Genomic DNA, 27,566 nt, shown 5'->3' with positions numbered 1-27,566 from the left:
AAGAGAGACGGCTTAAGGTATAAGCTGGGAAGGAGACGGCTTATTTTTTAAGCTGCCAAAAGAACTGGCCCTAGGTTTTTTTAGTGCTCGCAGGTGCAATGCTCGGGCAAATGATGGCGCTTCTTCTTTGGAGTTCGTCTTTCGGTTTTGACCATCCTCAGGTTCGTCCAACTGGGTGGCAGTTGACAAAGCTCTGACATAGATTAGTGCCATATCCTTGGGGTTGGGAGGTTAGGGTTTCTCATCATGCATGCGCGATGATGGGATTTGGCGCTAGTTGCTTGAGATCTATTCAAGGGTCCACTGCAGCTCCAGGGCTTTGGTCCTTAGGGTCACGTGCATGAAGATTTCTCACTGTCATCAACAAGGTCAAGCCGGCTCGAGTAGGGGAGCGGCGACATCGGCGCGTTTTGACGGTGGTACTGGTCGTTCTGTGGTCTAGAGACCTCGGTGTAACTTTTATTATGTTTGAGGTGCTTTGTACATCTGATGAACTTTTACATAGATCTAGGTCCTTTTCACAAAAAAATATGGAAGCTTAGCAACAATAAGCTAAGCACCTACGCAATGAGGAATTTAGTTGCTAACCCTTTCATGCATTTAGCACCTCATCTAAACACCTATGCACAGGGAGAGGCCTAACCAAGCATTTCAATCACACGGCTCAAAGTCCCAGCAAGAGAAGGAGAAGAACAATGAGAGTAGAGTCTTAGCTGGCAAAAACATTAGTAAGAATGTCGTCGTTGCATTGGAACCCTCGTCAAATAGAGGTCCTAGAGGCGAAGCAAGAGACCTACCGAAACCATCACCGAGAAAGAGGAAGGGCGTAGATCAGGTTGGCAGCAATAGTCACGAGCCCACAAAACAAGAGTTTGTGGCAAATTAGAAGGAAAATGTTTAAAATCATTCGGATGATTTTCCGCTCACGTAAACCTCCTCTCTCAGGCGACACGTGGCATGCAGGTCCACTCACCGCTTTTTCACCCCCAACCTTATATTCTCCCTCCGCTCTTCCCGTCGCTTTCCCATCTCATTTCTCTCGTCATGGGATACAACCTCGGAACCGCAGCTGCAGGCCATGGCAGCCACCACGCCGCGATCCCATCGCATCACCCACCAGCAGAAAATTTGTCGCGGCCGTGCTGTGTCGCCGCATCTGCCGCCGCCGGCACCGTGCTGCATCCTTGCATCTGCCGCCGTCGTGTGCTTCAACACGTCGTGATCCCCTGGCACCCCAACGTGTGCTGCGTCGCCGCAATTCGTCACCGATGTGCTGCATCGCAACATCCGCCACCGGCGTGGCGTGCTTCGTCAGAGAACCCCATCGTCGTCGTGCTGCAATGGAGCACCGCCGCGCCGGTGGTTTTGTTGCAGTGAAGCTTCATCAACGGCTCGGATGCTGCAATGGAGCTTCGACGGGACAGCTAGTGTTGCGATGGAGCACCGTTGCGCAGTGGTGGCGCTGCAGTGAAACATCACCGGCTGCCATGGACTGTTGCGATGGAGCACGACCATGCCGACGTTGGTGCTGCAGTGAAGCATCGCCGGCGGCGGCGGGTGCTGTGAGGGAGCGTCCCCACGCCGATGTTGGCACTGCAGTGAAGCGTCGCCGATGGTGGAGCATGGCTACGAGATGATGCGGCTCCCGCTGCAAGCTATGGCGGCGTTGCTTCGCGCAGTGACGCGCTTCGGTTGATCCCCTTGCGGGCTTGCGGCTGCGATGAGAGGAGGGGGATGACCACATGAGATTCTGTTGACCAAATCCAACGAGCGACAAGCCCGGATCCGACGGCCCTAGACTCGACTCATTTCTCAGGGAAATAAGTCGGTTGATTCGTAGCAGGCGCCAAATTAGAAACGTTACTAATCTTGATGATGATGAGGACAACATAGTTGTTGATGCTAGAGATACAAATGGGATATGTCTTGTAGGGGTTTCTGAAGTGGTACATTGGAGAATGTGGTGCGGGAATCACCGTAAGCGCTCGCGGTTTCTATGTAATCAGATAGGCGGTTGTTGGTTTCATCATGACGCTTAATGTGAACATTGTGGTAGGGGCTAGGGACAGTAACAAGAGGGTTTTGGGCATGCTGCTAGAGAACGCGGAGGGCAATGGAAGCAGGGGAAGTGTGGGTGGGTTAACGACGATGTAGGCTTGGTGAAAGTTAGAAGATGTTGCTTCTATTTATGACTATAGTATACATACAAAGGCTTCCCGCAAAAAGAAAGTACTTTGCATGTTTTGTCATTGTGCTCAATGTAGATCATTGGAGGAACAATGCTACACTTACGGGCTGTTTTGTATGGATGTAGTCACATACTGAGATGTAAACCTATGGTTGGTTAGTGGTGACCCCGCTAGCGAAATTCAGAGGGCGAGTGATTAATAAGACCAAGACACATAGCATGTAAGCTCTTTTCTTTTAGAACGAAGACGCAAGAAACATCCGGTTATAAATTAATAAATCCCACCACAGGCAGCATCTGAACAAGTTCACAACAAAATTACAAACACTAACCGGAACATAGTACACTGTGTGCACCGGGAAACTAGCCAACAAGAGACAAAATGCAGCTGACGGGGGGCAAGTGGCCCCAGTTCTACCTAGTAGTTCACATACTCCAACACAATATGATCAGGTGTGAGAAAAAGCTTGACGCGCGATGACCTGAATGCACCTGATTCGCTCCATGGCCTCCTGCATGAGCTCAATGTCTCGTTGTTTCCCCAACGACATCCAGGGCGTCGTATCACGTGAATCCGGCATCCATCGTGAATCCATGTATCCGCTCATCGCCAATCCTTCGATCAAGATCTTGTGCCTGCTGTTAGTTCGGCCTCTTTTTGCACAAACACGCCCGCCTCCAACCGTGTTTGCCCTGTCAGTTTTGCAAAATAAAGCCCAGCGAGGGCAGCTCTCCCAGTTCACCACTCCCCAATCGTTTCCCATTCTCAGAGGAAGCCCGCGACCTGTATCCCAACGACGGCCACGGCGGCATGCATCTGCCCGATCAATCCCGCGACCTTTCCGCCCACGCTGCTCTCCCGACGGCCCCGCCGATCTGGCTCGTCCTGTCCAGGCGCCGGCAAACCTCTGCACTTGTACAGCTCATCGGAGGTCTCCGCCGCCGAGTCAACCGCCCTCCCCAACCTCTGGAGTCGTCCACCTTGTCGCCGGCCCAGCCGTCGACGCCACCGACGGCCGTAACCTCTGGACTCCGCGGTCGTCCAGCACGTCAGCGGTCCCCGCCGAGGCAACTGCCTGCCCCAACCTCTGCAGTTGTTCACCTCGTTGCCGGCCCAGCCGCCGACGCCACCGACGGTCGTAACGTCTGCACCTTGTACTTACACACTGCAGACTAGCGTTGGCAGAGTACGGAGTGTACTGCGACTTGCTGTAGACTCCCTTGGAGAGCAATGACAACCAAGTCTCTGCATGCCTGTACTACTTGCACACCGAGCTTCTGAATGCTTGTGCTACTTCTTCTTGTTCGATGTATGCATGTAGTACTTGCAAACGAGCTTCTGAATGTGGATTGTGATCTTGTAGACTGCAACTGTTGTTGGGTGTACAGCTTCAGAGTTGTAATCTTGTACAGCTTCAGAGTTGTGAATGGAAATTAAAGAAACACACATCTATTTCTTATTACCTGTTCCTATTGGCATTTGAGGTGCCCCTTACATACTGCATCATGCAATATAACTCAAATGATGGTAGTCTGATGTATCTTCAAAATTTCTGGACATGATGCAGGCTAACAGTAGCTAGCAGCCCAAATGAATCCATGGATAAAATTGCCTGTTGCTGCTCCTTGGAAACATAGTGCCTCTGTCGCACTCAAATTTTCTTGAACAATACATAAACAAGAACAAGCTTCCAAAGCACCAGACACAACTGGAACTCAAAGCATGTTCTGACCACTACATAGATTGAATTAAACACACATCCAATGTGATAGAAATAAGACAAAAGCTGGAGAATAAAAATAACTTATCATCCATTACACAGATTGAAAAATTCAGTAAAACTAACAAAATGGAATTAATAAGCCATGTGTCTTTTACTGAGTTGCGGCTATCATGATTAACCATTTGGAAGCATGTCTTGCACATTCATGGTTTCTTTTCCTTGACCCTTTTTGCTTGGACAATTGCGACTATCATGAAAACCTATTTGGTTGCATGTCTTGCACAAGCGTGCAACCTTGGCCTTGGCTTCTTTGTTCCTCTCCTTTTGTTTTTCCACATTCATTTCCTTTCCTCTTTTTATTCTTTTACATCTCCCAACCAAATGAGCATCATTTGGCGGGTGTATGTCAATTTGAGTAGGAATGTTGCAACCAATAAATGCCTCGTATTCCTCTTGCCTAGTGTGCTTGACTGCATTAGGAACCATTTGGTTCAGAGGCTCCTCAATGCTAAGAACACTTGAGACCAAAAAGTCCATGCCTTCATCTGATTGCTTGGCTCTTTGAATTAGATCTTCCAACTTGTTTCGCACTATTGAAATCTTCTTCCTCGCAGCTGCATCCAAGGAGTCGGCGGGCTTTTCTTCTAGAAGGTTCCCTTGTTCATCGTAAACACTCTCACTACAAAAAAATGATGTCAACCATATGATTTGGAAAAAAATAATAGTAGTAATTATTATAACTTTCATACCTTTTACACCGTTTCTGCCATCTTTCCATGATATAGAAGGTTGGAAGCTCCTGTTGATTTTCAGTTCGCATCACTTGCATAATATGGCGGCATGGGATTCCATGTGACTCAAATAACTTACATGAACAGTTAGCTATCATGGTTTTCGTGTCACATCGGACCTCCCTTACCCTACTAGCACCTGTTTTGAAGGTCACTATCTTAATTCCCTCATCTTGTGCAATTCCTTGAACACAACAGTGGTCTCTTGCAGCAATAACTTGTTCCTGAAATTTCACAAACACCTCATATGTGAATACTTCACTACCTTGTCTCTCCATTGCCCATGGTGTCACTAATTGGGGGGTCCTATGGATGCTTGAATTGTCTGCAATCAACTCCTCTTGACGTTGACATTCTAAAGCTGTCTCAAATCTAAGCCAGAACTCAACAAAAGTGAGCCTGCGATGAATGAATCGGTTAGAAAATGAATTTGCACTTTCGGACCTTGAAGTAGTTCGCAGAATGCCTGCCAGTGATATGTCCATGAAATAGGTTGGTATCCACGACTCTCTAAGGCTAAACCTTTTAGTCAACCACTCATTATCCTCCAACCCAAAGTCTGAAATTATGGAATTCCACTCTAACTCAAACTCGGTTACAGTTTCTGAACCCCATACACATGCGTTCATCCTCTTCCAAAATTCAGATTCTTCTCTAATCACGGGTGCAATCTTCTCGGGAAGTTTTTCCATTATATGCCACATGCACAATGTAACACCCCGGATGTGACATTCCATATTTGTAACTCCAACTCTTGCCATTTTTGGCTATGTGTTATGATATTCCCTCTGTGGTTGGGTTCTGTCTTCGTTTTGCATTTTGTCCATGTCTTGCAGTTGATATCATGTCATCATGTGCATCTCATTTGCATACGTGTTCGTCTCATGCGTCCGAGCATTTTTCCCGTTGTCCGTTTTGCAATCCGACACTCCCACATGCACCGGCGCACCCCTCTTGTCTCTTTTCGTGAGCGGGTGTTAAACGTTCTCGAAGTGGACCGAGTCTTGCCAAGTGGCCTTGGTATACCACCGGTAGACCACCTGTCAAGTTTCGTTCCATTTGGAGGTCGTTTGATGCTCCAACAGTCCCCCTGGCAACCGCAAAGGCCTTTTGTGTGTTGTAGCCAAACACCCCTCCAAAACAGCCCAATAACCCATCTCAGTCACTTCCATGCTCTCCGTCGTTCGATCACGATCGCGTGGGCGAAAACTACACCCCATTTGGAGTCTCCTAGCTCCCTCTAGCTATAAATATGTGCACCCTCCTCCAAATCCGGGTCCCGAAACCCTAGCCCGCTCCCTCTCCGCCGCCGGACGCGTCCGGTCCGCGCCGGACGAACCCGCCGCCGCGCCCGCACCAGTCCCGTGCTGCCACGTGGCAGACCACCGCCGCCGGCCCGCGAGCCCGAGGCGGGCCCGCCAAGCCCGTCACCGCCCCGCGCCTCCCGCGGCTCCTCGCCGCCCGAGCCGCCTGCGCCCCGAGCGCCTCCCCGCCGCCTCGGCCCGCCGGTCGCCGCCGCCCGCGTCACCCCGATCGCCGCCTCCGTCCGCCTCCGCGCCTCCACGCCTCGCCGCCCCGTTCGCCGTCCCAGATCCGGCGGGCCCGACCTCCCCCGAGCTCTTCTCCGGCCATCTCCCTCCGTCTTCGGTCGCCGCGCACTCCAACTCCGGCGACTACCCCGACGGTCCTCGGTTCGCGTGCGAAGAACCCTAGATCTGAGAGGTTGACCCCGAAAATTCCTCCAAGTCCTTTTGCTGTTATATTATGTTGCCTCCTTTGACCAGTCATATCTCCTTGCATACTGCTCTGTTTCATGAGCATGTTATATAGAAATGTTCATCACGAGATGCTCTTCATTTTGTACCATTGTGCCATGCTCGTTTGAGTTCATCTGGGTCCTAAAATCTCTGATGCAAGAGTGCTATATGATGTTTACTGCTGTTACTTATCAGAACTTGGTGTTTTGTTATTTTTGTTGCATTTGATGTGTGCATCTTAGGAGCATGAGCTCTACATGTGTTTTGATCTATTCCATGCTATCTTTACAGGGGTGCTTGCCATGAATTTTTGTGATCTATGTGGTGACTAGCACAAGCATGCAAACTAGGCCTCGTGATGTTTCTGTTTTCAGGGACAGGATTTTGCAGTCTTTTCCTGCTGTTATTTTGATGTCATGTATCCATGTGGCTACAGTGAGATCCATGCTTCTTTTGAGTATGTTCATTAAGGATGTTTTGGACATATAGTTGTGCTATATCCATCCATGCCCCTGTTGGCAATTATGGAGTGCCCTAGCATGTCTCAATCTTGCTCTACTTTTGCTATAAAATGTTCCTGGCGGAATGTTAACATGATATTCAATTTTGCCAAGGTTGTTGTAGTTGATCCATACATGATATAAACTGGTTCTTGCCATGGTTAGTTTCATGAACATGTCTTCTTGCTGTTGGTATGCTTGGTTTGTCATGCAATGCTTTGTGATGAGTGAATCGAGCTCACAAAGATGCCTTCATAATTCTGTTAATGCCATGCTCTGTTTTCTGCTGAGTCTGAAACCTGTTAACGAAACTTGCTATGTTTACATGGGTGCCATCATATCTTCTGTGCCTTTTTTTGCTCACGGTTAGTAAGGGACTTTTGTTCTATGCATTTAGTAGATTGATGCCATGCCTTGTTTTGCTATGATAAGTTCTTGTAGCATGTTGATTGTTTGCTCTAAACATTGCTACCTGCTACTGTTTATGCCATGTCCAGTATTTTCACTGTCTGTGAAGCTGATATCTTTTGCACTTTTGCCATGCTTATTTAAACCTGTTATATTGTGATCTAGCCTTAGCTCAGTGTTCATCTTTTGTCAAGCATCTTTAGTACATCACTGTCATATGCTTTGTTGCTATGTTGTGGTGTTGTAGCATAGTTTCTTGATGTATTCCAAGTGCTATCATGCTGTTAATCACATAATTGTGCCATTCTTGTTTTGCTTGCCATTTGCAAACCGTGCATCCGTTTCCGGTGATCTTTATATTGATTTCGACCGAAATCATCTCATCTTTCCAGATGCATAATTGGTTTGCCAAGTTGATGCCTTGTTCATCTTTTCCCTTCCGGAGCACGCATATGCATCGCATATCACATCTCGCATATCATGCATGTATTGCATCATGTTGCTTGTGCATTTCCCGTGATTGATTGTTGGTCCTTTGCTTGTGTTCTTGCTTTGGGTAGAGCCGGGAGACGAGTTCGTGAACGAGGAACCTGTTGAGAACGCTTACGAGGATCAAGCTTTCGACAACTCTGAGAACCTTGCAGGCAAGATGACCACACCCTCGAAATCACTTCTATCTTTGCTTTGCTAGTTGTTCGATCTATTGCTATGCTGCGCTACCTACCACTTGCTATATCATTCCTCCCATATTGCCATGTCAAGCCTCTAACCATCCTTTCCTAGCAGACCGTTGTTTGGCTAAGTTACCGCTTTTGCTCAGCCCTTCTTATAGCGTTGCTAGTTGCAGGTGAAGTTGAAGTTGGTTCCATGATTGGAACATGGATATTTTGGGATATCACAATATCTCTTATTTAATTAATGCATCTATATATTTGGTAAAGGGTGGAAGGCTCGGCCTTATGCCTGGTGTTTTGTTCCACCCTTGCCGCCCTAGTTTCCGTCATACCGGTGTTATGTTCCTTGATTTTGCGTTCCTTACGCGGTTGGGTGATTTATGGGACCCCCTTGACAGTTCGCCTTGAATAAAACTCCTCCAGCAAGGCCCAACCTTGGTTTTACCATTTGCCACCTAAGCCTTTTTCCCTTGGGTTTTCGCGAGCCCGAGGGTCATCTTATTTAACCCCCCGGGCCAGTGCTCCTCTGAGTGCTAGTCCTAACTAGAGCCCTTTGCAGCGCCACCTCGGGGAAACTTGAGGCCTGGTTTTAGTTGTACGGACTGCTCATCCGGTGTGCCCTGAGAACGAGATATGTGCAGCTCCTATCGGGATTTGTCGGCACATTCGGGCGGCTTTGCTGGTCTTGTTTTACCATTGTCGAAATGTCTTGTAAAACCGGGATTCCGAGACTGATCGGGTCTTCCCGGGAGAAGGAATATCCTTCGTTGACCGTGAGAGCTTGTGATGGGCTAAGTTGGGACACCCCTGCAGGTATTATCTTTCGAAAGTCGTGCCCGCGGTTATGAGGCAGATGGGAATTTGTCAATGTCCGGTTGTAGAGAACTTGACACTTGACTTAATTAAAATACATCAACCGTGTGCGTAGCCGTGATGGTCTCTATTCGGTGGAGTCCGGGAAGAGAACACGGTCTGGGTTATGTATGAACGTAAGTAGTTTCAGGATCACTTCTTGATCATTTCTAGCTTCGAGACCGTTGCGTTGCTCCTCTTCTCGCTCTTATTTGCGTATGTTAGCCACCATATATGTTTAGTGCTTGCTGCAGCTCCACCTCATTACCCCATCCTTCCTATAAGCTTAAATAGTCTTGATCTCGCGAGTGTGAGATTGCTGAGTCCTCGTGACTCACAGATTCTACCAAAACAGTTGCAGGTGCCGGCGATACCAGTGCAGATGACGCAACCGAGCTCAAGTGGGAGTTCGACGAGGAACGTGGTCGTTACTATGTTTCGTTTCCTGATGATCAGTAGTGGAGCCTAGTTGGGACGATCGGGGAACTAGCATTTGGGGTTATCTTCGTTTCATTTGGATTTGACCGTAGTCGGTCTATGTGTGTATTTTGGATGATGTATGAATTTATTTATGTATTGTGTGAAGTGGCGATTGTAAGCCAACTCTCGTTATCCCATTCTTGTTCATTACATGGGATTGTGTGAAGATGACCCTTCTTGCGACAATACCTACAATGCGGTTATGCCTCTAAGTCGTGCCTCGACACGTGGGAGATACAGCCGCATCGTGGGCGTTACAAGTTGGTAATCAGAGCCATCCCCGACTTAGGAGCCCCCTGCTTGATCGAATCGCTGGCGTTGTTGAGTCTAGAACAAAAATGTTTTGAGTCTTCGGATTATATATCGGAGAGTAGGATTCTTTTTACTCCTCAATCCCTTCGTCGCTCTGGTGAGGCCTCCTGACGTAGAAGTTCTGACTTTTCTCTCCTCAAATTTCACAAAAAAAAATTAGGATCATGCGGGAATCTTGGAATCGTTCCGATGGTTTTGTGATGAGAACATTGTTCTTGGTGCCTCCTGACATTTAGGGGTTGTGGCAGTGTCCCGGGGAGTTGAGCTCCGAGGTGTTGTCATCACAATTTTATCGTTGCACTTCTGGAATACCTGAGTTTCGCCGACATCGAAAATCTCTTTTATGCAGTTGTTGGTGAGATCACCTCGACGCCACCCAGTACTGGGGCGGGAGTTCGGGAGTATTGCCATAACTCGTATAACGGATGCTTTTCGAAGGTTGAGGTACACGATTTCCGAAGGTTTCTTGGTTATGTGTTGACGGATGGATACAGCTGGATCTAGGGATTGCTAGTTTGGGTGATATATTTTGTGTCCCCTGTATCCCCAACACCAGATTGCATAACCAGAAAGTTTCGGGAGTTTATAGGTGGGATTCAAGTAGCTCTTAGCATTTCTTCCTGCAGATATTTAGTTTGTGATTGGGTAATCCTTACCACTTATTTGTTCCAGTCGTACCTTGTTATTTCATTCATCAATTTCTTATCAAGTGGCTTCTCACCTTAATGTACATGTGATGTTAGCTCTGGAATTCATTTGTTCATCTTTGTTCGAATGTTTATTGTGAAGACTATATGTTGCAATTTCTATCTGTTGATTCAACTTGTCTATCAAGATGCTAACGGATGTCACCCTCTTCAGGATGGCTCCGCCAACGCGTCAGAATCCGGAACGCAATGATGGAAGTCAGGCGAACCCTCCGCCGCCACCTCCGCCTTCGGAGGCATGGCAAGCTATCATGGCAGCCACCAACGCCAATGCTCAGATGATTTTGCAACTCTTGCAAGAGCGCACCCAAGGGCAAGGCAACCAAGGAAATCAAGGCCAAGGCAACAATCAGCCTCACTTCGCTACCCTCAACCAGTTCCTCGCAAATCAGCCGAAGTCTTTCAGCTACTGTGCCGAGGCCACAGACGCCGATGATTGGCTCGTGGACATCAACAAGCATTTTGAATGTAGCAATGTGAGGCCTGAGGACTTTGTCAAGTTTGCTTCTTTTCAACTCAAGGATCAAGCTGCCGAGTGGTATCAACAATACAAAGATTCCAGAGGAGGTCGTGTGATTACCTGGGATGATTTCCGCCGAGACTTCAAAGCTCACCACATTCCACAAAGTGTTGTTGAGAGCAAGCGTGAGGAGTTCCGCAATCTCAAGCAAGGCAGCATGTCCGTGTATCAATACAATACCCAGTTTCAGAAACTCGCTCGCTTCGCTAAGCAAGACGTTCTTGATGAAAAGAGTATGATCTATCAATTCAGAGGTGTCCTTAGAGAAGATCTACAATTACCTCTCGTGCTTTTTGCGCCGGCACTGAAGCAAGAAGCTGCTCAGCTCAAGTGTGAGGCTTCTAAGAAGAGAGTCAGGGACGCAGTTCAGTCTTCTTCTTCCTCACTAGTGGCTGCTAAGCAACAGAAGTTCTGGTTGCCTCCACCTCCTCCGTTTCGTCAGCCTTTCCAGCAGAAGAACAAAGGTGGCCATGGATCTTCCCACCCACCCAACCCTGGCTATCAGAACAAGTCTCGGAATCAAGCTCCAAGGTCTAATGCTCCTTATCATCGTCCGCTCTCAGAGGTGACTTGCAACAAATGTCAGCAGAAAGGTCACTATGCTAACAAGTGTTTCAACCAAAGGCGCCTTCCGCTGCAGTGGTCAAGCATAATCCCAAGTCTGCAAAGGTGAACATGATGAATGCAGCTCAAGCAGAGGAATCTACTGATGTGATAATGGGTAATCTCCCAGTTAATGATATTCCTGCAAAAGTCTTATTTGATACTGGTGCATCGCATTCTTTCATTTCAAGACCTTTTGTGGCTATGCATGATTTGGTTACTCAAGTATTGTCGAGTCCATTGTCTATTGTTTCCCCGGCTCGGCAAATGACTTCTCGAGTATTCGTTCGGGATTCCGTTATCAAGATGGGTGATTATAAATTTCTGTCTTCTCCAATTGTTCTTGGTGACTCGGATATTGATCTAATTCTCAGGATGGACTGGCTTTCTAAGCACAAGGCTCAACTTGATTGTGCTGCCAGGGAAATTCAATTGACGCATTCTTCTGAGGATGTGATCATCTATGCCGCTCGTGATGAGACCATTCGGTTATTTTCTCTCAATGAGAAGGGCAAGCTAGACGCAATCTCTCAGATTCCAGTCGTTTGTGAGTACCAAGATGTTTTTCCGGAAGAGCTTCCAGGTATGCCTCCTCACCGGCCAGTCGAATTCATTATCGATCTTGGGCCTGGCACTAAACCCGTTTGCAAGCGTCCTTACAAGCTTGGACCCAAGGAGCTGAAAGAATTGAAGAAACAGCTCGATGAACAAGAGCGTTTGGGTCTGATCAGACCGAGTTCATCTCCATGGGGTTGTGGTGTTCTTTTTGTCCAGAAGAAGGATGGCACAGACCGACTTTGTGTCAACTACCGTCCATTGAACAAGAAGACAATCAAGAACAAGTATCCACTTCCCAACATCAATGAGCTATTCGAGCAACTTAAAGGTGCTAAAGTCTTCTCCAAGCTTGACCTTCGTATGGGTTATCATCAGATTCGCATTCGTGAAGAAGATATTCCCAAGACAGCATTCAGAACAAGTTTTGGTTCTTATGAATATACTGTCATGTCTTTCGGCCTTGTCAATGGTCCTCCAACATTCTCTCGAATGCTGAACTTCATCTTCAACCCCTATACCAATGAGTTCGTGCTGGTGTATCTCGATGATATCTTGGTCTTCTCCAAGAATAAGAAGGATCATGCCAAACATTTGCGATTGGTGCTCGACAAGCTCAGAGAGTATCAATTCTATGCGAAGTTTTCCAAATGTGAGTTTTGGCTTGATGAAGTTCTTTACCTTGGTCATATCATCTCTGCCAAGGGCATCGCTGTTAATCCCGAGAAGGTGTCTGCAATTGTGAATTGGGAACCTCCTCAGAATGTCAAGCAGCTCCGCAGTTTTCTTGGTCTTGCAAGCTATTGCCGAAGATTCGTTGAGAATTTCTCTAAGATTGCAAAGCCTCTTTCCAACCTCCTCCAAAAGCATGTCAAGTATGTCTGGACTCCTGAGTGTGACGTTGCTTTCAACACTCTCAAAGAGAAACTCGTCACAGCTCCTGTCTTGACTCCTCCTGACGAATCCAAGCCATTCGAAGTCTTCTGTGATGCTTCTCTTCAAGGTCTCGGTGCTGTGCTAATGCAAGAGAAGAAAGTTGTGGCCTATACCTCTCGTCAGTTGAAGCCCAACGAAGAACTACCCCACTCACGATCTTAAGTTGGCGGCAGTTGTCCATGCATTAATAACATGGAGACATCTCTTGTTGGGAAGGAAAGTGGACATATTCACCGATCACAAGAGTCTCAAGTACATCTTCACTCAGCCCAACCTCAACCTCAGGCAAACTCGATGGGTCGAAATGATTCAAGAGTACAATTCGAGTATTGAATATACTCCAGGCAAGGCCAATGTCATTGCAGATGCTTTGAGCAGGAAGGCTTACTGCAACAGCTTAATTCTCAAGCCCTTTCAACCGGATCTTTGCGAAGCTTTCCGCAAACTCAATCTCCAAGTTGTTCCTCAAGGCTTTCTTGCCAACCTCCTAGTCTCTCCTACTTTAGAAGATCAAATTCGTGAGGCACAACTTCTTGATGTCATGGTGAAGAAGGTGAAACGTGGTATCGACAAGGGCATTTCCAAATACAAGTGCTATCGCATTGATGACAAAGACACTTTATTCTTCGAGGACCGGATTGTGGTTCCTAAAGGTGATCTAAGGAGGGTCATAATGAACGAAGCGCACAATTCTCTTCTTTCCATTCATCCTGGAAGTATGAAGATGTACCATGACCTCAAGCAGTCGTATTGGTGGACTCGAATGAAGCGAGAAATCGCTCAATTCGTGAACGAATGTGATGTCTGTCGAAGGGTGAAAGCAGAACACCAACGACCAGCTGGTCTCCTCCAACCTCTTGCTATTCCAGAATGGAAGTTTGATCATATCAAAATGGACTTCGTGACTGGATTTCCTAAGTCCAAGCGTGGAAATGATGCTATCTTCGTTGTCATCGACAAGCTTACAAAAGTGGCTCATTTCCTTCCAATCAAAGAATCTATCACAGCAGCTCAGTTGGCAGAGCTATACACCTCCAGGATTGTCTCCTTGCATGGCATTCCACAATTGATATCTTCGGATCGTGGAAGCATCTTCACTTCTAAGTTCTGGGACTCCTTTCAGAAGGTCATGGGCACCAACATTCGCTTCAGCACAGCTTTCCATCCTCAAACTAGTGGCCAAGTCGAGCGAGTCAATCAAATCCTTGAAGACATGCTCAGGGCTTGTGTCATTTCCTTTGGCATGAAGTGGGAAGATTGCCTCCCATATGCCGAGTTCTCCTACAACACAGCTTCCAAGCGAGTTCGGGCAAGGCCCCATTCAAAATTCTCTATGGCAGAAAGTGCCGTACTCCTCTCAATTGGTCAGAGACCAGTGAACGCCAACTTCTTGGCAATGACTTAATCACAGAGGCTGAAGAAATGTGTAAAGTCATCCGTGAAAATCTCAAAGCCGCGCAATCGCGCCAGAAGAGTTACTATGATAGAAAGCACCGTCATGTGGCTTTTGAAATCGGAGACCATGTCTACCACTGTGTCTCTCCAATGAAAGGCACTCGTCGCTTCGGTATCAAAGGGAAGCTTGCCCCCTAGATACGTGAGTCCCTTCAAGATCATTGGCAAAAGAGGCGACCTCGCCTATCAACTTGAGCTTCCCTCCAACTTCGCGAACGTGCACGATGTGTTCCACGTGTCACAGCTTCGCAAGTGCTTCAAGACTCCTGAGCGCACCATCAACTTCGAAGAGATTGATCTCCAAGAAGATCTGTCTTATCATGAGCACCCTGTTGCTATTCCTGAAGAAACTGAGCGCAAGACTCGCAACAAGTCAATCAAATTCCTGAAAGTGAAGTGGTCACACCATTTCAACCGAGAAGCCACCTGGGAGCGCGAGGACCACCTCCGTTCCGAATATCCGGAGTTCTTTCAGTCCTAGATCTCGGGACGAGATCCTCTCGTAGTGGTGGAGTGTTGTAACACCCCGGATGTGACTTTCCATATTTGTAACTCCAACTCTTGCCATTTTCGGCTATGTGTTATGATATTCCCTCCGTGGTTGGGTTCTGTCTTCGTTTTGCATTTTGTCCATGTCTTGCATTTCATATCATGTCATCATGTGCATCTCATTTGCATACGTATTCGTCTCATGCGTCCGAGCATTTTTCCCGTTGTCCGTTTTGCAATCCGACACTCCCACATGCACCGGCGCACCCCTCTTGTCTCTTTTCATGAGCGGGTGTTAAACGTTCTCGGAGTGGACCGAGTCTTGACAAGTGGCCTTGGTATACCACCGGTAGACCACCTGTCAAGTTTCGTTCCATTTGGAGGTCGTTTGATGCTCCAACAGTTAACCGGGCAACCGCAAAGGCCTTTTGTGTGTTGCAGCCAAACACCCCTCCAAAACAGCCCAATAACCAATCTAAGTCACTTCCATGCTCTCCGTCGTTCGATCACGATCGTGTGGGCGAAAATTACACCCCATTTGGAGTCTCCTAGCTCCCTCTAGCTATAAATATGTGCACCCTCCTCCAAATCCGGGTCCCGAAACCCTAGCCCGCTCCCTCTCCGCCGATGGACGCGTCCGGTCCGCGCCGGACGAACCCGCCGCCGCGCCCGCACCAGTCCCGTGCTGCCACGTGGCAGACCACCGCCGCCAGCCCGCGAGCCCGTCGCCGCCCCGCGCCTCCCGCGGCTCCTCGCCGCCTGAGCCGCCCGCGCCCCGAGCGCCTCCCCGCCGCCCGCGTCGCCCCGGTCGCCGCCTCCGTCCGCCTCCGCGCCTCCACGCGTCGCCGCCCCGTTCGCCGTCCTGCCGGCGCCGTCCCAGATCTGGCGGGCCCGACCTCCCCCGAGCTATTCTCCGGCCATCTACCTCCGTCTTCGGTCGCCGCGCACTCCAACTCCGCCGACTACCCCGACGGTCCTCAGTTCGCGTGCGAAGAACCCTAGATCTGAGAGGTTGACCCCGAAAATTCCTCCAAGTCCTTTTGCTATTATATTATGTTGCCTCCTTTGACCAGTCATATCTCCTTGCATACTGCTCCGTTTCATGAGCATGTTATATAGAAATGTTCATCACGAGATGCTCTTCATTTTGTACCATTGTGCCATGCTCGTTTGAGTTCATCTGGGTGCTAAAATCTCTGATGCAAGAGTGCTATATGATGTTTACTGCTGTTACTTATCAGAACTTGGTGTTTTGTTATTTTTGTTGCATCTGATGTGTGCATCTTAGGAGCATGAGCTCTACATGTGTTTTGATCTATTCCATGCTATCTTTACAGGGGTGCTTGCCATGAATTTTTGTGATATATGTGGTGACTGGCACAAGCATGCAAACTAGGCCTCGTGATGTTTCTGTTTTCAGGGACAGGATTTTGCTGTCTTTTCCTGCTGTTATTTTGATCTCAGGTATCCATGTGGCTACAGTGAGATCCATGCTGCTTTTGAGTATGTTCATTAAGGATGTTTTGGACATATAGTTGTGCTATATCCATCCATGCCCCTGTTGGCAATTATGGAGTGCCCTAGCATGTCTCAATCTTGCTCTACTTTTGCTATAAAATGTTCCTGGCAGAATGTTAACATGATATTCAATTTTGCCAAGGTTGTTGTAGTTGATCCATACATGATATGAACTTGTTCTTGCAATGCTTTGTAGATTGATGCCATGCCTTGTTTTGCTATGATAAGTTCCTGTAGCATGTTGATTGTTTGCTCTAAACATTGCTACCTGCTACTGTTTATGCCATGTCCAGTATTTTCACTGTCTGTGAAGCTGATATCTTTTGCACTTTTGCCATGCTTATTTAAACCTGTTATATTGTGATCTAGCCTTAGCTCAGTGTTCATCTTTTGTCAAGCATCTTTAGTACATCACTGTCATATACTTTGTTGCTATGTTGTGGTGTTGTAGCATAGTTTCTTGATGTATTCCAAGTGCTATCATGCTGTTAATCACATAATTGTGACATTCTTGTTTTGCTTGCCATTTGCAAACCGTGCATCCGTTTCCGGTGATCTTTATATCGATTTCGACCGAAATCATCTCATCTTTCCAGAGGCATAATTGGTTTGCCAAGTTGATGCCTTGTTCATCTTTTCCCTTCCGGAGCACGCATATGCATCGCATATCACATCTCGCATATCATGCATGTATTGCATCATGTTGCTTGTGCATTTCCCGTGATTGATTGTTGGTCCTTTGCTTGTGTTCTTGCTTTGGGTAGAGCCGGGAGACGAGTTCGTGAACGAGGAACCTGTTGAGAACGCTTACGAGGATCAAGCTTTCGACAACTCTGAGAACCTTGCAGGCAAGATGACCACACCCTCGAAATCACTTCTATCTTTGCTTTGCTAGTTGTTCGATCTATTGCTATGCTGCGCTACCTACCACTTGCTATATCATTCCTCCCATATTGCCATGTCAAGCCTCTAACCATCCTTTCCTAGCAGACCGTTGTTTGGCTAAGTTACCGCTTTTGCTCAGCCCTTCTTATAGCGTTGCTAGTTGCAGGTGAAGTTGAAGTTGGTTCCATGATTGGAACATGGATATTTTGGGATATCACAATATCTCTTATTTAATTAATGCATCTATATATTTGGTAAAGGGTGGAAGGCTCGGCCTTATGCCTGGTGTTTTGTTCCACCCTTGCCGCCCTAGTTTCCGTCATACCGGTGTTATGTTCCTTGATTTTGCGTTCCTTACGCGGTTGGGTGATTTATGGGACCCCCTTGACAGTTCGCCTTGAATAAAACTCCTCCAGCAAGGCCCAACCTTGGTTTTACCATTTACCACCTAAGCCTTTTTCCCTTGGGTTTTCGCGAGCCCGAGGGTCATCTTATTTAACCCCCCGGGCCAGTGCTCCTCTGAGTGCTAGTCCTAACTAGAGCCCTTTGCAGCGCCACCTCAGGGAAACTTGAGGCCTGGTTTTAGTTGTACGGACTGCTCATCCGGTGTGCCCTGAGAACGAGATATGTGCAGCTCCTATCGGGATTTGTCGGCACATTCGGGCGGCTTTGCTGGTCTTGTTTTACCATTGTCGAAATGTCTTGTAAAACCGGGATTCCGAGACTGATCGGGTCTTCCCGGGAGAAGGAATATCCTTCGTTGACCGTGAGAGCTTGTGATGGGCTAAGTTGGGACACCCCTGCAGGTATTATCTTTCGAAAGTCGTGCCCGCGGTTATGAGGCAGATGGGAATTTGTCAATGTCCGGTTGTAGAGAACTTGACACTTGACTTAATTAAAATACATCAACCGTGTGCGTAGCCGTGATGGTCTCTGTACGGCGGAGTCCGGGAAGAGAACACGGTCTGGGTTATGTATGAACGTAAGTAGTTTCAGGATCACTTCTTGATCATTTCTAGCTTCGAGACCGTTGCGTTGCTCCTCTTCTCGCTCTTATTTGCGTATGTTAGCCACCATATATGCTTAGTGCTTGCTGCAGCTCCACCTCATTACCCCATCCTTCCTATAAGCTTAAATAGTCTTGATCTCGCGAGTGTGAGATTGCTGAGTCCTCGTGACTCACAGATTCTACCAAAACAGTTGCAGGTGCCGGCGATACCAGTGCAGATGACGCAACCGTGCTCAAGTGGGAGTTCGACGAGGAATGTGGTCGTTACTATGTTCCGTTTCCTGATGATCAGTAGTGGAGCCCAGTTGGGACGATCGGGGAACTAGCATTTGGGGTTATCTTCGTTTCATTTGGATTTGACCGTAGTCGGTCTATGTGTGTATTTTGGATGATGTATGAATTTATTTATGTATTGTGTGAAGTGGCGATTGTAAGCCAACTCTCGTTATCCCATTCTTGTTCATTACATGGGATTGTGTGAAGATGACCCTTCTTGCGACAATACCTACAATGCGGTTATGCCTCTAAGTCGTGCCTCGACACGTGGGAGATATAGCCGCATCGTGGGCGTTACACACAATCTGTGTACTGAGGTTGGAAAAACTTTATCAATTCCATGCTTGATGGTAGTAGCTTCATCGGTTATGATGAGTCTCGGCGCTACACCTCCCATTGCTCTCAGGAAGGTGTCAAACAACCAAATATATGACTCTTTCTTCTCATTTAGTAAGAATGCAGCACCAAAGAACACACTTTGTAAGTGATGATTAACTCCTGTAAATGGTGCGAAGATCATGTCATACTGATTAGTAGTATATGTAGAATCAAAGGATACCACACTACCGAAATGTTTGTAGTTCTTCCTACTTGTGGCATCTGCCCAGAACACATACACCAACTTTCCTTCATCACTCACAACAAAGTCATAGAAAAATGCTAAATTAACTTCCTGCTTTCTACCTAGCTGGGCCACAAACATTTGTGCATCTGCATCCCTGATTTTTAATCTGAGGCCACGGTAGTAGTTTTGCAAGTCTCTCTTTGTGCATCCAGCCTCCGCAAACCCACCCTCGTTGACGTGGCGGAGCCTGTATGCCTGGCGGGTGCCTATGCTTGCTTTGCTGCATGTGTACAATGTGTTCTTTGCTCTCTCGCTAACTCGACGATTTGATCTGATCAAATGACGCTTATCAGGTGACACAAGACCATGGCTATGGTGCTCGACCCATGATTCTATCTTGTAGGTATCATTAGCACACAACTTCACAAAGATATGTGCATCACAACCACACCTTGTGTCCGTGTTCTTACGCCTTTTCTTTGATGGATCGCCAATCATGTTACCCTTCTCTGACTTGAATCCTTCTCTGTTACACATGTATCATTTAGTACGAACTACTTCATTTTCCAACTTCTTTTGTTGTCTGATACGAACTCCAAAACCAGAGTGATGTGCATAAGATTTGTAGAACTCCTCCACAGCCTTCAGTCCTTCAAATGTCATCCCCACTTTAGGCTTCGAATTATCTTCACACTCAGGTATAAAAGACGAGCACTGGAACATAAATAATGAATAAATAAGCACCTACATTAACAAAATACTGAACTGAATACAACCATAGTCAGTGAAAGCAATTGACTTACAAAGAGAGGCACACTTGCTTTCTTTATGGGTGTACTAAATCCTTTCTGCTCATCTGCATTTGCCAGCTATTTGTTGATCCCATTGCTGCACCCACATGTACATGATAAGCCTTGTAAATTAACCGGAGAAATGACACAATATTGGCATAGGTAGTACATCCCAATCTGTATTCAACCAACAATGCTAACGGAAAGGACTGAAGCAAAGTAATCTGATACATAATTTAGTATATAATGGTGCTCCTGGAACTTGGTATACTCCATGCAACACGGCAACAAGTCATAAAAATAACAGAGAGACATTTTCACAAAAGACTTATTTTTCATCCATTACAACGTACACAAATCAATTAGAGTTCTTTCTGATTTGTTACCTGACGCTCCATGTGTCGTACTTAAATTCAGTTCATTGTCTGCAGTTGTAGCGGCTTTTGTGGCCATAGCAGTGCAAGTGAGATGGGCTTCCTGATGGGTACATGCTGAGGAAAATTCAGGGTCCCCACATGAATTAGGGAGGAACGAGGGCAAGCAGGTTCTAGCCATCGAAGTCGATGCAGATTCATTGTCCCTGACAGCAGAAATCGCCATGGTTGTTGGTTGCGCTATATCCAGCAAGGAGGACTTGTCCACCATGCTGATCGGGAGTTGGGAGATGGATTCCTTCGTGGTCGTTGTGGCGATTACCCGTGGCCGTGATTGATCGGGCAGATGCATGCCGCCGTGGCCGTCGTTGGGATACAGGTCGCGGGCTTCCTCTGAGATTGGGAAACGATTGGGAAGTGGTGAACTGGGAGAGCTGCCCTCGCTGGGGTTTATTTTACAAAACTGACAGGGCAAACACGGTTGGAGGCGGGCGTGTTTGTGCAAAAAGAGGCCGAACTAACAGCAGGCACAAGATCTTGATCGAAGGATTGGCGATGAGCGGATACATGGATTCACGATGGATGCCGGATTCACGTGATACGACGCCGACATCCAGGTCTAAAGAAAAAGATGACATTTGAAAACAACATCAGCCGGATGAGACGGGAAACTCTTCTCAATAGTATTCTTGTTTCTAATGGACCATAACGACCATAACAACATCCAACTCTACGCCACACGATCCTAGCAAATGCGCCCCGTCTGGCATGTTTACAAGATCAGCCCCAACGAGGGGTTCCAGTTCTGCCCGAAGGCCTCACGCACAACACTCCAAGCAAGCGGGCATGTCCCGTAGCTTATGGCTCGTAGGTGTAGGATTATTGTCTTAAAATTTCTTTTATCCCACAATAATACATTAGAATGTCAATAGGGTTGGCCTTGCATCATTGCAAAACATCATATGTAAGTAGTATCGAACATATATAGAGTACTTCATCGATAATCAATATGGATCGGAGGGAGTAACAATGAAGCTAAGTACTACCAAAATCAACCCAGACACTATAATCTAGTTTTCCTGTTTCCCAAAATTCTCTTGCTTCTTCACTGCTTTGTTCCAGTTTATAACTCCACATGTTTGTCACATAGGTGTCATCTCTCACAGCAGGCCACGTGCACTCCCGCTTCGGCACAAATGCGAGTTCGTCGTCATGTTGAACAAGGTCGGCAGGGATGGTCTCGGGCCAATCAAAGAGCCTGGGGAGGAAGATCCTGTCCTGCATCCACCCGGCGCCGGTCTTCTTCATCGTCGTCGTGAGCGTGCCGGTGAACAGGACGCTCCCCTCCAGGCTCTCCACCTTATCCCACTCCATGGCGTGCTCGTTGAGCTTGACGACGTTGACCGGCGGCCCACGGAGGCCGACCAGGACGGCCATGAGCTCGTCTTGGCCGGACTCGACGAGGTAGCTGTCCTCGCATTCGAACCCGAAGCTCCGGGGCTTCTCCAGTATCTCAAACCCTTGGTCGTGCATGCGCTGGTCGTACACCGCTAGCCTCCCGTCCTGTCCCAGCAGGTAGAGCAACCCACCGTGGAAGACCGGGTTACAGCTCGGCGACGGCACGAACGCCGGTCCGAACTCGTACGGGGTGAAGCCCCAGTCTGTCCACCCGCCGTCGCCGTTTCCGACGGAGAGCGCGGCCTGAAGCCGCAGAAACATGACCGCGCTGACACCGACCATCCTGCCCGCGCCGTCGCCGCCGTCGTAGTCTCGTAGACGACGAAGTCGAACCCGACTTGATCGACCGGCGGCATGTCGTGGGCGACGCCCGTCCCGAGGTCGACGCTGCGGACGAGGTGCGGCAGTGCCAGCGTCAGTCGCCGTCCAGCGGCGCCGCAGATCTTGGCGCCCGGCGCGCCCAGCGTGGCGGCCAGCTCGAAGCTCTTGTCGAAGTAGGGGCTGTAGAAGCGCGCGTTGGTGGAGCCGACGCTGGTGGCGTTGAGCAGGAGACGCGTGACGGACGCCGGGAAGAAGGGGGAGACGGCGGAGCGCCAGCGGCTGCACGCCAGCGCGAAGCTGGGGTGGCTGGACTAGCGGAGCCGCCGCAGTATCTCGATGAGCAGGTCCGTCGGGAGAGACGACCAGTCCCGATCCTGCGACGTCGCCGCCTCCGTCTCGCCGTCGCTCGTGCCCGTCGACATGATCGAGCACGTACCGGCCGTAGCGTACGTGCACCGCCTTATGCTCACACCCGAACTATGTCACATCTAATGTGTCATAGACAAACCCTATGCAAATATTGAAACGTGATAGAGTTCAGGACACGCACGAGTCCTTATCTTTACCTAATAATAAAGCAAATTAGGTTTCTTTCGTCCGTCATGGCATTTTTTAAAAAAGTCCCTCTATTTCAGAGAATTCAACCCGCATCCCTGTTTTAAGTTAAAAAGAAACGTTTTTCATATTTTATACAAAAGTCCCTGTGTTTTGTTGAAATCAACCAGCAGTCCGGATTTAAGTCACATCCGAACCGTTATTTTACATTTTCCGAAAACCCCCTGATGTTTTAGGTAATTCATCCGCGGATCATATTTAAGTCAAACAATGTTTTTTTAAATCATCCATATATTTTAAACCGTAACTCCGATTTGAACATGTTATATATGAAATTTGATTAGAAAAATATGTAGAGTATGAATATGAGATTATTTTCACCTGTTAAGTATTTTTAAATATTATTTTAGAATATATTTAAGTCAAACAAATGATTTTCTAAATTATCCGTATCTTTTAAACCGTAACTTCGATTTTAACATATTATATATGAAATTTTATTAGAAAAATATGTGGAAACTAAATATGATGTTAATTTTACCTATTAAATATTTTTAAAATATTGTTTTGGGAGCAACTTATAATTTATAGCGTAAGATCCGTTTTCCTTTCGTTCCTTTCATACCGGCGGCGACCCGGATTGCAAGTAAACACCCCACTATAACAATATAGGAAAAAGAAAACATCGATAACTACACATGCATACCTCTGAAAAATGTCGTAGGGGAAAATAACAGATTTCTCATCGCGAGAGCGAGAGAAAGCGAGAGAGAGAGAGAGAGAGAGAGAGAGAGGGAGGGCACTAGTAGAAAACTGGGCTTTGGTCACAGGGCAATATTCACATTAATCCCGGTTCAATCACGAACCGGGACTAATGCGAGCATTGGTCCCGGTTCGTGCGGCCAGGGGCCTGCCGGGCCTCGTGGGGGCATTGGTCCCGGTTCGTGCGGCCAGGGGCCTGCCAGGCCTCGTGGGGGCATTGGTCCCGGTTCGTCCGGCCCCTTTGGACCCGGTTGGTGGGACAAACCGGGACCAATGGGCCACGCTCCTGGCCCACCACCCTTTAGTCCCGGTTCATACCACAAACCGGTACTAAAAGGGCTGGTCCTAGTTGCGGCCAGTGTTTAGTCCCACCTCGCCAACCGAAGGGCGCTCACACCAGTTTATAAGCCCGTCCCTCTCTGCCTTGTTGAGCTCCTCTCAAAGTCAAAATAGATGCCCTTATACAGGGAATTTGACCTAAATTCATAGTAAATTTCTTTGAATTTCATAGAAATTTATTATGAATTTAGGTTGAATTTTCTCTATAGGCGTATCTATGTTGATTTTTTATAGTAAATAAAATAAATAAACCTTAATAAAATAAATAAAAATAAATAAACCTTAATAAAATAAAATAAAATAAATCATAGTAACTAAAATAAATTAACCTTAATAAATTAAATAAAATAGCAGCAGTAAAATAAATAAAAATAGCAGCAGTAAAATAAATAAAAATAAAATAATTAAAGTAAAATACATAAGTAATTAGAAATAAAATAAATAAGTTTTTTGTTGTAGGTAGAAACAAAACAAAACAAATAAAGCAAAAGAGAAAACAAAAAACAGAGAAAAAAATTATGCCACCTAGTGGGCCACCACGGCGTGAATACGACTTGAAACCCATCCGTGGGCCAGGATTAAGGCCCGCAGAAGGCCCAGTAGGCCCCACAGGCAAAGAGAACGGTTAGGCCCGAAAGCCTGCAGTTGAGAGGAGCTCGAGAGGGTGGGCGCAGCAGCGCTTATAAACCACTCTCGAGCCCTCTCAACTAGCGAGGTGGGACTAAACTTTTGACGCGGGGCAGCACAAGGCCTTTGGTCCCGGTTGGTGCCACCAACCGACCAACGTGACATAGATTTTATTTATCTAGGAGGTGGTTGAACCGGAAATTCTAACCGACCCTATTGTCGAGAGGTTAAATTTAGTTGAAGAAGAAAACAATTACTTGAAGGAAAAAATAAAAAAAATTGAGGAGGAAAAGATGATATTGGAGTTGCATGTTGCGGATGTCGTCGATGATCACAAGATCAAGATGGATGCAATGCGCTTGAAGATTAGAAAGATTAGAAAATATGCCATTCATACCGAGGCTTGGTATCATTATGCCGTTGGATCAATTGTTACCTTGGTTGCGATTATGATCGCATTTGTTTTCGCATTGAAATGTTTTACATAGTTTCAATGTATGGTTTAATTAATTAGATGCTCTGGAGAGCTATATATATGTTGTTAGATGAGAACTACGTATGTACTTTGGTTTTAATGTGATGATGAACTTCTATTAATTTGGTCACTTAATTATCTATTCATGATATTCTGTAATGGTTTTTGACACACTTAACTATATATAATGCACGCAGATGAACCGGCAATGGATGTACGGTGACAGACACACCTCCGAGTACATTAAGGGCATGCATGATTTTCTCGAAGTGGCTGAGGCAAACAAGCAGAATGGTTTTATGTGTTGTCCATGCCCTATATGTGGGAATACGAAGTCTTACTCTGACCGAAAAATCCTTCACACCCACCTGCTTTACAAGGGTTTCATGCCACACTATAATGTTTGGACGAGGCACGGAGAAATAGGGGTTATGATGGAAGATGGCGAAGAAGAAGAGGACAATGACAACTATGTGCCCCCTGAATACGGTGATGCTGCAACGGGGGAAGCTGCTGAAGATCAAGAGGAACTAGACGATGTGCCCAATGATGCTGCAAGGGGGGAAGCTGCTGAAGATCAAGAGGAACCAGTGCCCGATGATGATGATCTCCGCCGGGTCATTGTCGATGCAAGGACGCAATGCGAAAGTCAAAAGGAGAAGCTGAAGTTCGATCGCATGTTAGAGGATCACAAAAAAGGGTTGTACCCCAATTGCGAAGATGGCAACACAAAGCTCGGTACCGTACTGGAATTGTTGCAGTGGAAGGCAGAGAATGATGTGCCTGACAAAGGATTTGAGAAGCTATTGAAAATATTGAAGAAGAAGCTTCCAAAGGATAACGAATTGCCCGACAGTACATACACAGCAAAGAAGGTCGTATGCCCTCTAGGATTGGAGGTGCAGAAGATACATGCATGCCCTAATGACTGCATCCTCTACCGCGGTGCGTACAAGGGTCTGAACGCATGCCCGGTAGGCGGTGCATTGCGGTATAAGATCAGACGAGATGACCCTGGTGATGTTGACGGCCAGCCCCCCAGGAAGAGGGTTCCTGCGAAGGTGATGTGGTATGCTCCTATAATACCACAGTTGAAACGTCTGTTCAGAAACGAAGAGCATGCCAAGTTGATGCGATGGCACAGTGAGGACCGTAAGAAAGACGGGAAGTTGAGAGCACCCGCTGACGGGTCGCAGTGGAGAAAAATCGAGAGAAAGTACTGGGCTGAGTTTGCAGCTGACCCAAGGAACGTATGGTTTGGTTTAAGCACGGATGACATTAATCCTTTCGGGGAGCAGAGCAGCAATCACAGCACCTGGCCCGTGACTCTATGTATGTATAACCTTCCTCCTTGGATGTGCATGAAGCGGAAGTTCATTATGATGCCAGTTCTCATCCAAGGCCCTAAGCAACCCGGCAACGACATTGATGTGTACCTAAGGCCATTAGTTGAAGAACTTTTACAACTGTGGAATGGAAACGGTGTACGTACGTGGGATGAGCACAAACAGGAGGAATTTAACCTGCACGCGTTGCTGTTTGTAACCATCAACGATTGGCCCGCTCTCAGTAACCTTTCAGGACAGACAAACAAGGGATAGCACGCATGCACGCACTGTTTAGATGACACTGAAAGTATATACCTGGACAAATGCAGGAAGAATGTGTACCTGGCCATCGTCGATTTCTTCCGACCAACCATCAATGTCGAAAGAAAGGCAAGCATTTCAAAGGCGAGGCAGATCACCGGAAGAAGCCCGCCATGCATACCGGTGATCACGTACTTGCTATGGTCAATGATTTACACGTAATCTTTGGAAAGGGTCCCGGCGGACTAGCTATTCCGAATGACGCTGAGGGACACGCACCCATGTGGAAGAAGAAATCTATATTTTGGGACCTACCCTACTGGAAAGAGCTAGAGGTCCGCTCTTTAATCGACGTGATGCACGTGATGAAGAACCTTTGCGTGAACCTGCTAGGCTTCTTGGGCGTGTATGGGAAGACAAAAGATACACCTGAGGCACGGGAGGACCTGCAATGTTTGCACGAAAAAGACGGCATGCCTCCGAAGCAGTATGAAGGTCCTGCCAGCTACGCTCTTACGAAAGAAGAGAAAGAAATCTTCTTTGAATGCCTGCTCAGTATGAAGGTCCCGACTGGCTTCTCGTCGAATATAAAGGGAATAATAAATATGCCAGAGAAAAAGTTCCAGAACCTAAAGTCTCATGACTGCCACGTGATTATGACGCAACTGCTTCCGGTTGCATTGAGGGGGCTTCTACCGGAAAACGTCCGATTAGCCATTGTGAAGCTATGTGCATTCCTCAATGCAATCTCTCAGAAGGTGATCGATCCAGAAATCATACCAAGGCTAAGGAGTGATGTGGCGCAATGTCTTGTCAGTTTCAAGGTGGTGTTCCCACCATCCTTCTTCAATATCATGACGCACGTCCTAGTTTATCTAGTCGACGAGATTGTCATTCTGGGGCCCGTATTTCTACACAATATGTTCCCCTTTGAGAGGTTCATGGGAGTCCTAAAGAAATATGTCCGTAACCGCGCTAGGCCAGAAGGAAGCATCTCCATGGGCCATCAAACAGAGGATGTCATTGGGTTTTGTGTTGACTTCATTCCTGGCCTTAAGAAGATAGGTCTCC

The 27,566-nt window shown here is 47.2% G+C and overlaps 2 pseudogenes; both read right to left on the bottom strand.

Annotated features, from left to right (window-relative positions):
• Positions 1 to 2,954: 2,954 nt before the first annotated feature.
• On the bottom strand, positions 2,955 to 20,393 carry LOC141042743 (protein FAR1-RELATED SEQUENCE 5-like; annotated as a pseudogene).
• Positions 20,394 to 21,404: 1,011 nt separating this feature from the next.
• On the bottom strand, positions 21,405 to 22,570 carry LOC109757367 (uncharacterized; annotated as a pseudogene).
• Between the last annotated feature and the right edge of the window lie 4,996 nt (positions 22,571 to 27,566).

Source organism: Aegilops tauschii, chromosome 3 (genome assembly GCF_002575655.3).
Source record: "Aegilops tauschii subsp. strangulata cultivar AL8/78 chromosome 3, Aet v6.0, whole genome shotgun sequence".
Classification (NCBI taxonomy): domain Eukaryota; kingdom Viridiplantae; phylum Streptophyta; class Magnoliopsida; order Poales; family Poaceae; genus Aegilops; species Aegilops tauschii.
This window is presented reverse-complemented; position numbering and strand designations above follow the sequence as displayed.